The sequence below is a fragment of the Mauremys reevesii genome, linkage group 9 (genome assembly GCF_016161935.1).
Source record: "Mauremys reevesii isolate NIE-2019 linkage group 9, ASM1616193v1, whole genome shotgun sequence".
Lineage (NCBI taxonomy): Eukaryota > Metazoa > Chordata > Testudines > Geoemydidae > Mauremys > Mauremys reevesii.
In genome coordinates, this window is record NC_052631.1 from 92789077 (window position 1) to 92800446 (window position 11370).

At 48.5% G+C, this 11370-nt stretch overlaps 1 protein-coding gene across 1 annotated transcript in view; it reads right to left on the reverse strand.

Annotated features, from left to right (window-relative positions):
• GPR50 (G protein-coupled receptor 50) overlaps positions 1-5297 on the reverse strand; it is a 280991-nt gene extending 275694 nt beyond the window's left edge. Inside the window, exon 1 of the transcript XR_005584875.1 lies at positions 5188-5297. The gene's annotated coding sequence lies outside the window, so the exon portion shown is untranslated. The remainder of the gene's footprint in view (positions 1-5187) is intronic.
• Between the last annotated feature and the right edge of the window lie 6073 nt (positions 5298-11370).

Sequence of the window (11370 nt, forward strand, 5' to 3'; positions counted from 1 at the left end):
AACCCCAAGACACAAAGGTAGCTGACAGTGTCCTCTGCCTCTGGGACCACACACACATGTCCATGACAGCATCTAAGCTAGGATCAGAATTCAGGAGCTCCTGCATACATAGAGCAGAATGAGACAATGCCTCTCAGAAGTATAATTTAAGTAACAAGCCAACTTGACTCTTAGAAGGGTAAATCAGTCCGATCTGAACGGTTAAAATTCTTGGCAAGAATTAACAAAAGTGTATATTAAAGGAGAAAATACTTAATATAAATCATTTAAATATCCAGACAGCTCTTGGAACAGTCCTTCAGAAGAGGCTGCTTAGGAAACTTGGGTTAAAGAGGGTGAAGAAGAGACTTTCCACATAAAGGGAGCAATGGGAGATTTCTAGCATAGCCACTAGCTTGCAGCCAGTGGAGTTTTTAAAACCACAGTCGCCACAATTTTCAAAAGTGACTAGTGATTTTGGATTCTTGACTCAAGGTGCCTTAAAGGGGCCCGATTTTCAGAGGGGGGTTGTTCAGCACTTTCTGAAAGATCAGAACCTTTTATAGGTTGTCAAGTTGCGCTCCTAAGAACAGAGGCCCTCAAAAATCATTTTTGAGACCTTGGGTTAAGAGCAGGTCTAAACAACATGGGAGTTCAAACAACTGATGATTGTCCATTCCTGAATGGAAAGTGCAGAATTGTTTAATCACATCCAAACAGGACATAAACGTAGCTGTCATTTCTGACAAGTTTACTGTTCTGAGAGCTGCTTCTTTTTAGCCTGGTGGATAAATTCAAGGCTAGTGTCAGTTGGCTATCTAACATCAGGGACTTTATCAGGAACTACAGTCTGGCATTACAGAGAAAAAGGTGAATTCTAGGGACCAAATCCTTCATTGCTTTCCATCTTGTGTCATCATCCTGTGCAAAGGCAAGCAGAGTGGGTGTAAGATGCTTCCATTCTGATCTGGAGGGGTTTTCCCAATCCCTTTGCACAAGTGCTCCCCCAGGAGCAAAGCAGAGGACAGTCAAGCTCTATCAATGTTGTTTTTAACATCTGGGAAAGATGCTGCTGGAATTGTGCAGTTTGCACTGATGGCTCGACTGTGCAGGTCAGAAGTGAGTTAACCCTTTCCCTGCTGCTGTGTGGTGCGCATGCATCTCTGCAACAGTGAGTCACTAATTTCTCAGGCACTTGCTGGCTAGGCTGAAAGTGTCCCCATTTCCCATCCATACCCAGCACATCACTTAACTCAGCAAGGGTTAAGCCAGGTACATCGTAACAACTGAAATCCCTCATAAGTGAAAAATAGCTGAGGCGTTAATCAGCCGTCTCGCTACCCGAGTCCTCCTTAAATAGATTATTTTGTCCTTAGAGATGGCTTTAATACTTCTTAATGAATCACTTATAAATGATGGATTTTTCCTCTTTACAGAGACAGGCTGATTACGTTGACTCAGTTGAGGTAGACAAGACAATTAATTTTTGTCAAATATACAAAGATGATGATTGCACTCCACAAACACCACCATACTTAATTCATCAGATTTCAGGCCAATTTATCTTTTCCCCTGTAGCCAAGCCAGTTCAGTGAAAAATGACATCTATTTCCTTTAGTCTAATCTGGGGAGCTATTGGTGCTTGCCAAAATAATTAACGCTCGCTTAAAGGCAAGAGGAGCAGGTATTTCAGCACCTGATTGTGGGGGGACGGGGGGAGAGGAGAAGAGACAAAATTAGTCCAAATTGGAGTCTAATAAAAGCATTCATTGGGGTGACTGATTTCAGAGGCAAGGCAGTCAGCCCATGAGATGATTCATAAATGGAGCATTAGGAGAGACTCCTCCATCTCCTGTTTCTAAAAATTAGCTTTTTGGTTACAGCTGAGGTCCTGCCCAGATCTCTCTGGCATTGTCGTTCATACACTGGAGAATGGGCTTGAGCAAGAAACCTGTCGCTGGATCAGCTGCTTGTCAGCTACTAATCACTCCCACTGAATTGCAGCAGGGATCCCGCTATGTTAAGTTGCGATAAGAGTTAGTCCTGGGGATCTGAGCATGCAGTTGTCGGATAGATCTAACCATGGTTATAGTTGGGTCCAAACTGCCCATCAAAGCATTCGCTCCATAAAGCACCCAATCAAAACCTTGGACAATATGTGGGTGTTCAGCAAATAGAATTCCAGGTCTCCCATCGCAATGGGGTTGCTAGGTACCAATGTGGCAAATTTCACTTCTGGCGAGCACAGTAGGGAAACAAATTTGAGACAGGCAGGAATTTTGGGACTTACGCAATAAGAAATTTCCTTCTAAAAAGGAGAAATCAGTGGACACAGAAACAGGGTTAATATATCATTGTAATCTACTTTATTTACAAAATGTACAACCTGAAGCATATAATTTTGAATGGGGAGGGAAATGGGATTGCAAAACAGCAGTTACACCCATCTATTCCCAGCGTTATGCCTCAGCTAGGTGGGTCTGCACTGGTTTTAACCCTCTGAGGGGACAGTCCTTCTCACTTTGTACGAAAACGCTTTTCCTGTAGCTTTGAGGCTTTAGGGCTTCTGCCACTGCAGCGGTGTCTAAAGCAGGTGTAAAGTCAGTATAGGACAACCAGCAGGTAGGCGTACACAGATCAATGTGGTTAGTTCTTATTCCTTATCCAAAAAAGGCTAAATTCCCCGTTACCAATCTATTAGTGATCTCTGTACTGTCTTTTTGTGCTCTGGGCTGCTCGAAGGTCATATACACTCAAGCCCCTATTCTGGCAGGAGGGACTAGCCTCAAGAGTTATGGTTGAAGCTAGCTTCTCATGTTAGGAATCTGTATGCTGCTTCATTCCCTTTCTCCTAGTCCTGCATTTCCCAGGGAAGGAGGCATTTGAAAACAATGCATGCGCACGCACTGGGGACACGGTTGAGTTCACAAACACAGGATGTGAATGGGGCTAACTCCTAGTCTAACGAGCTGCTTGGCACTGGAATTTCTGCTTAGCCTAGAAACAGCCCCTTCCTGACAGGATTGTTAGCAGTGCTCCCGCGACGGCACTGCCATTGAGAAAAGCTGAGTGAGCTGGGACGCACTCTGCACTGTCAGCGCCTTCCGAGCGGCTGGCAGTGAGAAGAGCCTCATCACACAGCAAATTGTCTGCTTCCAAAACAAGATGCTCCCTGATCGGAGGGGAATTGGTTTTCTCTCGGCGGCTCTCTGGTCACTGAATCGTGGCTTTGCATGGAAGGACGAGCTAATGCTGCCTAGGGGTGGCAGATGAGTGTAAACCCAAACAAGGGGATGAAGCTGGCAACCACATCTCTGTAGGCCTGCAGCTGTCTCCTAGCCTGGGGAATGCCAGGTCACAATGCGGACAGGCAGGGCAATACAACAAGCCCCTCTTCTGCATCCATAGCTATTCATGCCCTGTTCTGGCACACTGGGTACTTAATAGTATTGCTCCTGAGCAAACCCTGGGTAGAACAGTTAGGCCTCCTGATGGCGGAGCTACAAGGCAGAAGGGGTGGGAGAGAAAAGGGGGTGACTGCACCCAGGCAGCTTTGGGGTATATGTGGTGCCTTTTCAAGCCTATTACGCAGTTGACAAGAGGTGTACAACATAGGGATGGAGAGCGAGCCCATCCTGAGCCCGCCCCACAATGGCGGTTCCTGTCCCATGGGATCTTGCCCAGCTCCCAGTGTGGTGACCTAGCACACAGGGTCATATAGCCCTGCAGTGAGCCATGTTGCAATGCCACTCACTCAAATTGGGCCCAACTGCCCTACCGCCAGGTTGCAACACTCTGAATGGGGGAGGTGGGCCCAGCCTAGCGGAACAGGAGCCTCCATTGCCAGCTGAGTGCAGGGCAGGCTCCCTCTCCAGCCCACCACCAAGGATCCATTGTCTCCCCCACTGTGGCACTGTCTCCCCTTCCCCAGTGCCCCGCAGTAGTCTCTGTACTGTAGCTTTGCACAGGAGCGCCCCTGGGCTTCAGGGCTACTGATGACATGTCACAAGGGATCTAAGAACCCAGAACCAGCACAGAGGCTAAAGGCCTCACATGGATGATGCAGGACTTCCTGTGACCATGATGGGGAATCTGTCCATGGCTTCTGGGGACTGAACTGCTACCCCATTCCATGAGTGGGCAACTCCTCCTTTCTCCTCACTATGGAAAAGTTGGGGGAAACCTCCAGAAAGGGGTGCTCACAAGCTATCCTGCCCCAAAACCCCCTTCCCTTGGGTGCTTTCATGGGAGGTGCAGTAAGGTCCATCTTTGCCAGGTGCCTGTGAGATAAACACCCTGTTGGAGACATGGGTGCCACCACAGTCTTGACTAGCCACAGTTCTGGGATAAGGTGACTCTAGGGAGTACAGAACTCTTGCTGATGGCCCAAAATACTAGAGCTAACATCCCTGTATATGCAGCAATTCCTAGGCATCACCATGCGACTTTGCTGCTGCTTTATCTACATTTATTAGTGTTTGCCTTGATCAAACTGCAAGAGGAGATTCACCACCACCACCCCCCTGCCGAAAATTAAACTTCTCGGAATAGTGAGTAACCCACACAAAATGTTTTACGAGGCCACAGCAAAGCAAACCTGCTCTTTGTCACACAGCACCACTGTTACAGCCCTGGCTGAGCTCCCCAGCTGGCCAGACCCCAGTCTGCTGTACTGGGCCCAAAAGGAGTCACACTTGCCTCTCACGAGCACCCCCCGTCCAAGTGCCTGCACACACTCTCTCTGTTTGTGGTGGGTCTTCAGTGACTCAGCCCTCCGGCCTAGTCACACAGTCTGTATGTGAAATAGAAACACCTTCCAAGGAAACAGGCTTACAGGAGCCTTTCTTTCCCTGTAGCCCTCCCTGGGCTCAGCCCCTTAATTAGTCCAGCAGTCTTTAAAACAGCCTCAGCCCTGGCATTGAGCCATAATCCAGGACTCCCTCCCTGGAGGTAATGTCCTCACCCTCTCTAGGCCTTTCAGGCCCCAGCTCTCCTCCTGGGCCACTAAAAGAGTTCAATTCCCCTTCTGGGGTGCATTAAAGTCCAGGCCAATTTTCCAGTTGGGGGAGGGGGGACGGGACACCCAGGCCCTCTAATCCAGGTCCCAGCACAGAGACCCTAAAGATAGCAGCCATCTGCCATGTCCCTTTAACCAAGAAGCATTGCTGCTATGATTCCCTGCAGCACAAACATGTTCTTCAACCTTACCTCAGGGCTTTGTCCTGGTTGAGCAAGAGCCACCAGCCCAGAGCTCCTTCTCATTCCCACTGCTCTGTCCAAGGCCCTGTAGCTCAGCCAGCCAGCCACACTCCTCTAATCCCTGCAAGGAACTGATCTCACACTAGCCCTGCGGCTCTTCTTATAATAGCCAGCTGGGACCTGATTGGCTGCTCCCTGCAGCCCCTTTCTGATTGGCTGTGCCACTCTAGGCAGCTTGGAGGCCCCTCTCCACTGCCCATTTCTGGGGCAGGATGTGACAGGGCCATGAGGCCTCCAGCCAAAGGCATTCAGAAAACAGAGTAGAGTTTGCAGATCAATCTAGACATATCCAGCCTATCACAGACACACTATGGAGATTCCCATAGCTGTTTAGGCGGTGTTTATTTCACTGAGAATACCCAGTTCCTTGCCATTATTCCAATGGCCTCAGTCAGAGCAGATTGGCTCCAATCTCAATAGCCATTTCTACAAGACCCCAATCCATTCACAAAAATGAAAGGGTTAATTAGTTTGTTCATTTTTAACCTGGCCTGTTGCTGACTTCCCTTGCCCGGTGTCAGGGCAGGTCCACTCGTCTCCACAGTCTGGAATTAGAAAGTGACAGAGCTCATCTAAAAACATGTCTGTTCTTGCATGGCAAGAACAACCAACCCACCGTCAGGGAGGGGAAGGCAAGAGGTGTTGTTCTGTTTGATTTCTATCCCTCATTAAACATTGTGAAGGGCAGAATAGCTCTCACCTGGCCCTCGATAAGAGGGAGGGTCACGATGTGGAGGTGTCTCATCTATTTGGATTGGATGCTGGGACTGTCTTCTCACTAGGTTTTCACAGGACCAAGCACAATGCAGCCTCCCATCTGAGGGAGGGCCACTAGTTGCTACTGTAAGACAAATAATCATTTAAAAAATGCACACTGAGATGAATGGCCCAACACTGATGCCCTCGAAGAGAGCAAGAAACAAGCAAAACCCACTGAACGCTTTCATGCCCAGAAGAGCAGTACCATCAGACCAACCAGAGACCTCATGTCTTGCCACCTCCCTTTTTCTATTTCCAGAGCATCAGCCTCATGTAGGGCATTCAATGATTGTCCAGAGAACAAATTACCAGAGGTGACTAGACACCAGCCAGTTCATTCAACTCAACATATTAATGCAGAAATCTTAAAAACAACACCCACTTTGTGTTTCTCATACTTTGAATATTAAATGACCGTAAACGTTGCCTAAGGAAGAAACATCAAACCACTTCCTTTGCTCAGATGCTCAGAGATGTGTATGATTTTAAAAGATTTACTTTGATGCTGATTTACTGCCTCAAATCTTGGATTTTTTCATCTCAAGCTTGGGCAAATAACATGAATGAGATCTGAATTAGCCATCTTAAAAACAAATACACAGGATGACCTAGATTTACTTCACATCTTAAAAAGGAAGTGACGGCAGCTCTAATCCGAAAGTTACAAACTGACACTTGGGAATCTCAGCTCTGGCACATCTAGGGCAAAGTTGATTGCGATCAGATTTTTCTTTCTAAAAAAGCTTTTAAGGGTTTGTAAGATGATGACTGAATTATGCATATTATTTCTATGGGCTCATCTCAAAAAAAGACTCAACTCTTTTGGTACATGGAGACAGAGGGCCAAATTTTCTCCTGACATAGCTCCACTGACTTCATAGCCACTGTATTCACCCCTCCCTGGTCATATAAGCGGGGGAACAGCTCACAATATTAATTAAACATGGTGTCTGGTCAATTGTTTGCAACTCAGTCAGAGTGCACACTACAAGCTGTACATACAAATCACACTATGAGCACAGATGCAATGTAACAAACAAAAATTCAAACAGAATCTTAAACATCAGGCCAAATCCTGATCCCATAAAAGTCAAAGGCAAAAATGCATCAACTTCAGTGGTTCCAGAGTCTGCTCCACTGTCCTCTCACACTTAATTAGTGCCTGATTCTGCTCCCCGAGTAGTCCCATTCAATTCAAGCAGAAGATGGAAACTTATATACACAGACCACCAAAGCTACTATACATATCAACATGCAAAGGAATCCTGTGAAGTTAAAATGCTGGCACCTTAACTACAGGGAACAGGGCATATGTATTTTTTCTATTGCCCCTCTGACAGGGTATGTCGAGTAGATGATTTTAGTGTGCTTATTTTGGAGCCCAAAATCCTTTTGGAGAGAGAGAGAGAGAGAGAGAGTGCGCGCACACATAAACCAGTCACATCAGGAGTGACCTGCATTGTGACAATTAAAAATAAGTGAAATTGTAAATCTCTTCCAAGGTCATGAAATACTTTTAAAATGACAGGTTCTGTGTCACACCCCTCTTCCAGAGCCCGCTGGCTGTCCCAATAAAGTGCAGAGAGGCTTTCAGTGATGCAATACCCGTGGCTTTATTTACACATACACAATTCTCCCACCACCAGTGCTGAGCTATATACAAGACTTGCAGGGTTCGTTCCTTCTTTTCCTGCAGTCAGCCCAGAGCTGGGAGTTTGACCTTTCCCTAGCTGGCTTTTCTTCCGGCTCCCAGCCCTTATAACTGCTGTCTTGTCAGACCCGCAGGTGGAGCCAATCCCCAGGCCAGGCATCAGGTCTGTTTCACCAGCCCCAATCTATTTCCCTTGACTGGAACTGGCTGAGCAGGGGTAATTAGGTGCTTTTGCACCAGCACCCCACTACACCTTCCAATGAATCCCAAACGAGAGACCCTCCCCTTCCCTGAGTGAGACTTGAAATCTTTGTACAATTGCCTAGACTATTTCTTGTATAGATTATCAATATAAACAAGCCAGGCTCACTCTGAAGGAAAAAGACACAAATAATCAAGCTGGCGGGTTTTGTTGCTGAGTGCTTGGAATTCTCAGCTGCACAGGCAGCGCTCACTGAGGAAATGTTGCCATGTGTCAAGGCCTCTGAAACAGCCTGTTTACGTGTAGAAGAGGAGGGGGTAGCGGAAGACATTGTAAGCCAACTTCTGTAATCACTTAACCCAGTATGATTGCTGACAACAGAATAAAGTAGCTGTGTTTGCATGGAAGGTCTTCTGTCCACTTTGAAATGCTTGACATGTCTGATGACTAGTTTGAATCCTAGAAAGTTTTAAGTGGTTTAATTATTTAGCAAAGAGGAACTTTCCCCTTACATTTCCTAACAACGGAGGAGTTACTTACGGCTCTGCTTGTTCAGCAGATGTTAACGGTACAATTCAGAGGCCTACTAAATAAAATAGTTGCTCACATGACAGGCCACCTCCTTAGGGAGGAAGGCCCTCTTTGGCTTCAAGCTCTGCTTTTAATTAGAGCAAAAGAGGAACCTTTCTCAGCTGCATCACAAGACATCACCAGAGAATGTGTTGACAAGCAGAATGTGAATTAAAGGGGCCACACACCAAGCGTAAGAGTGTGATGACTGAGGGTACAGTCAAATGCCTGTCCCTTTAAGGCTGAAACCTCCTAGGGAACATTTCTCTTTTACAAAAAGAAGAGCACTTAGGGCTTGTCTACACTTCAAATGCAACGGTGGCATAGGTGCGTTGCTATGCCAACGGAAGGGATGCACCCCCATTAGTGTAGGTAATCCACCTCCCCAACACCAGCTCTTATACCAGGGATTAGCTCAGTTTAACTATGTTGTAGTTATGCCAACTTAATTTTCTAGTGTAGCCCAGGCCCTAATAGCTTTTCCATGGGGATTTCTAATGTAGCTCCTTAGCCCCCGAACAATGCTTTCCACTCCTTTTCTTCAACTCTACTGTTCACCTCACTCCTTCATTCTGTTCCTTGTGCCTTTCAACACATCGTCTCCGAAGGAGACCCTAGGCCCAGTGTCAGCACTAACGTCATTTTCTAGCGTGTCAGTGCAAATTAGGCTGTGCTATTTTTCCAGATGAACCACTCACACGGACTCAATTTCCCCCTCCTTTACGCTTGGGCCCATCATCCACTCACAGCAGATCCAATCCTGCTTGAAGCCAGTGGGAGTTTTGCCACCGGAGTAGGATCTGAGCTAGTGTTTCTGAGGTGATGGAATTAAGGGTGACATGCTCAGGCCCTAACTCTATTTCTGCTGTCTGTGCTCATGGCAGGGTTGCCAGCTTTCTAATCGCACAAAACCGAACACCCCTGCCCCACCCCCTGCCCTCCCCCTTCCCTGAGGCCCCGCCCCTGCCCCACCCCTTCTGAGGTCACACTTGCTGCAACCCCCTCCCTCTGTCGCTCATTCACTTTCACCGGGCTGGGGCAGGCGTTGGGTTGTGGGAGGGGGGTGAGGGCTCCGGCAGGGGGTTGAGCTGTGGGGAGGTGTAGGGTGTAGGCTCCAGGAGGGAGTTTGGGTGTGAGAGGGGACTCCGGCTGGGTCAGAGGGTTGGAGTGTGGGGGGCAAGGGCTCTGGCTGGGGGTGTGGGCTCTGGGGGGGAGCCTAGCATGAGGGGCTTGGGGTGCAGGAGGGTGCTCAGGACTGGGGCAGGGATTGGGGTGTGGGTGGGGTGCGGGCTATAGGAGGGAGTTTGGGTGCGGGATGGGAATCTGGGCTGGGGCCAGGGTGCGGGAGGGGGTTCAGGATGTGGGGCTCCGGTGGCGCTTACTGCGGCTCCCAGGAAGCATCCGCCAGGTTCCTGCAGCCCCTAGGCGCATGGGCAGCCAGGAGACTCCGCGTGCTGCCCTTGTGCCCGCAAGTGCCACCTCCATAGCTCCCATTGATCATGGTTCCCGGTCAATGGGAGCTACGGAGCCAGCACAGAGCTACGGAGCCAGCCGAGCTTCCCTGGCCGCCCATGCACCTAGGGGCCACAGGAACCTGGTGGTCACTTCCAGGAGCTGCCCAAAGCCAGGGCAAGTAGGGAGCCTGCCTTAACCCCAGGGCCCCACTGTGCTGCCCACTGGACTTTTAGCGGCCCAGTCGGCAGTGCCAACCGGAGCCACCAGGGTCCCTTTTCAACCAGGGATTCCGGTCAAAAACCAGACGCTTGGCAACTCTAGCTCATGGAAGACTCTTGACCCAGTGAGTGGGAGTACAGACTGAGGCCTACATTGCCCCAAGAGACCGTCCTTGGGAATGGTGAGAGAGATACCCCTCCATTGGGCAGTGCAGAGAACCACTCTGTGGACTTCTTGAGGCAGCGCAAGGGCAGTAGAGAGAAGCAGGGTGGAGAGGGGTTTGCCTATGGAAACGTGGGCAGGAAGTGATAACGCTCAGAGGTGTATACCATATTTCTGGGTCCCCTTCGAGCCTAGCCCATGGCAATGCAGGAACTATGTTGCCACGCTTGTGACAAGGTTTGGGTGTGACAAAGTTTGCCTGAGGAGTGGCTCTAAATCCACTGATTTTGGGTGAAGGGGTGTGCAGGCCCCAAAATGTGCAGGCTCCTAACTCCTCCCACCAGAGGAGCCCCTGTCTCTTCACAAGCCTCTTCCATGATAGATCCTGAATTCTGGCTCTCATAATTTGGCCCTAAAGACTCTGACAGGGTTTAATCCTGAAGTCCAAACTCAGGTAAAACTCTTACTGGAGTCAATGGGAGTTTTGCCTAAGGACTGCAGGATCGGGCCCAAAGCCCCTTGCATTCCACAAAAGTCTCACCTTCTGCACCCATAAAATCTGTCTTCTGTTCAGGATCTTTAAGCAATTTAGAGGGGGCTCATAGACTACATTACTACCGTCTAACAGCTTAATTAACCCCCCAGAAGTTTTCCATCTGGATTTTATCTCTGACTGCCACAGCAGCACCAACAGGACTTACAGGACAAAGATTTACATTCAAAATGTCCTTTATGCCCAATATAGTCACTCATTTGTGTGCCAGTGAGGGATTTACAGTTTCAGGTGGAAACGCTGGGGTTTCACATGGTTCTGAGCCAAAACTGGTGGATCCTGTCCCATCCAGCCTTGAGAGTTTGCGTTTCTTCAAAGTGAAATGTACCGGGTGTAAATTTATGAGGTACAGAATTAAGGGTTTCATATGAATCCCCCATGACTCCAACCCACCCAGATTTGCACGGCTCTAATTAAAGCTCCCTGTTGGGGACTCTCTACCTATGCCTTTTAAAAGCTCAGATCCTAATCCCGCCCCTTTTTCCTTCTATCCTTTGGTCTTTCTGATGGTGAAGGTTAAAACATTGCTCCAGACCGCGCTCTATAAGGGGACCTCCTCCT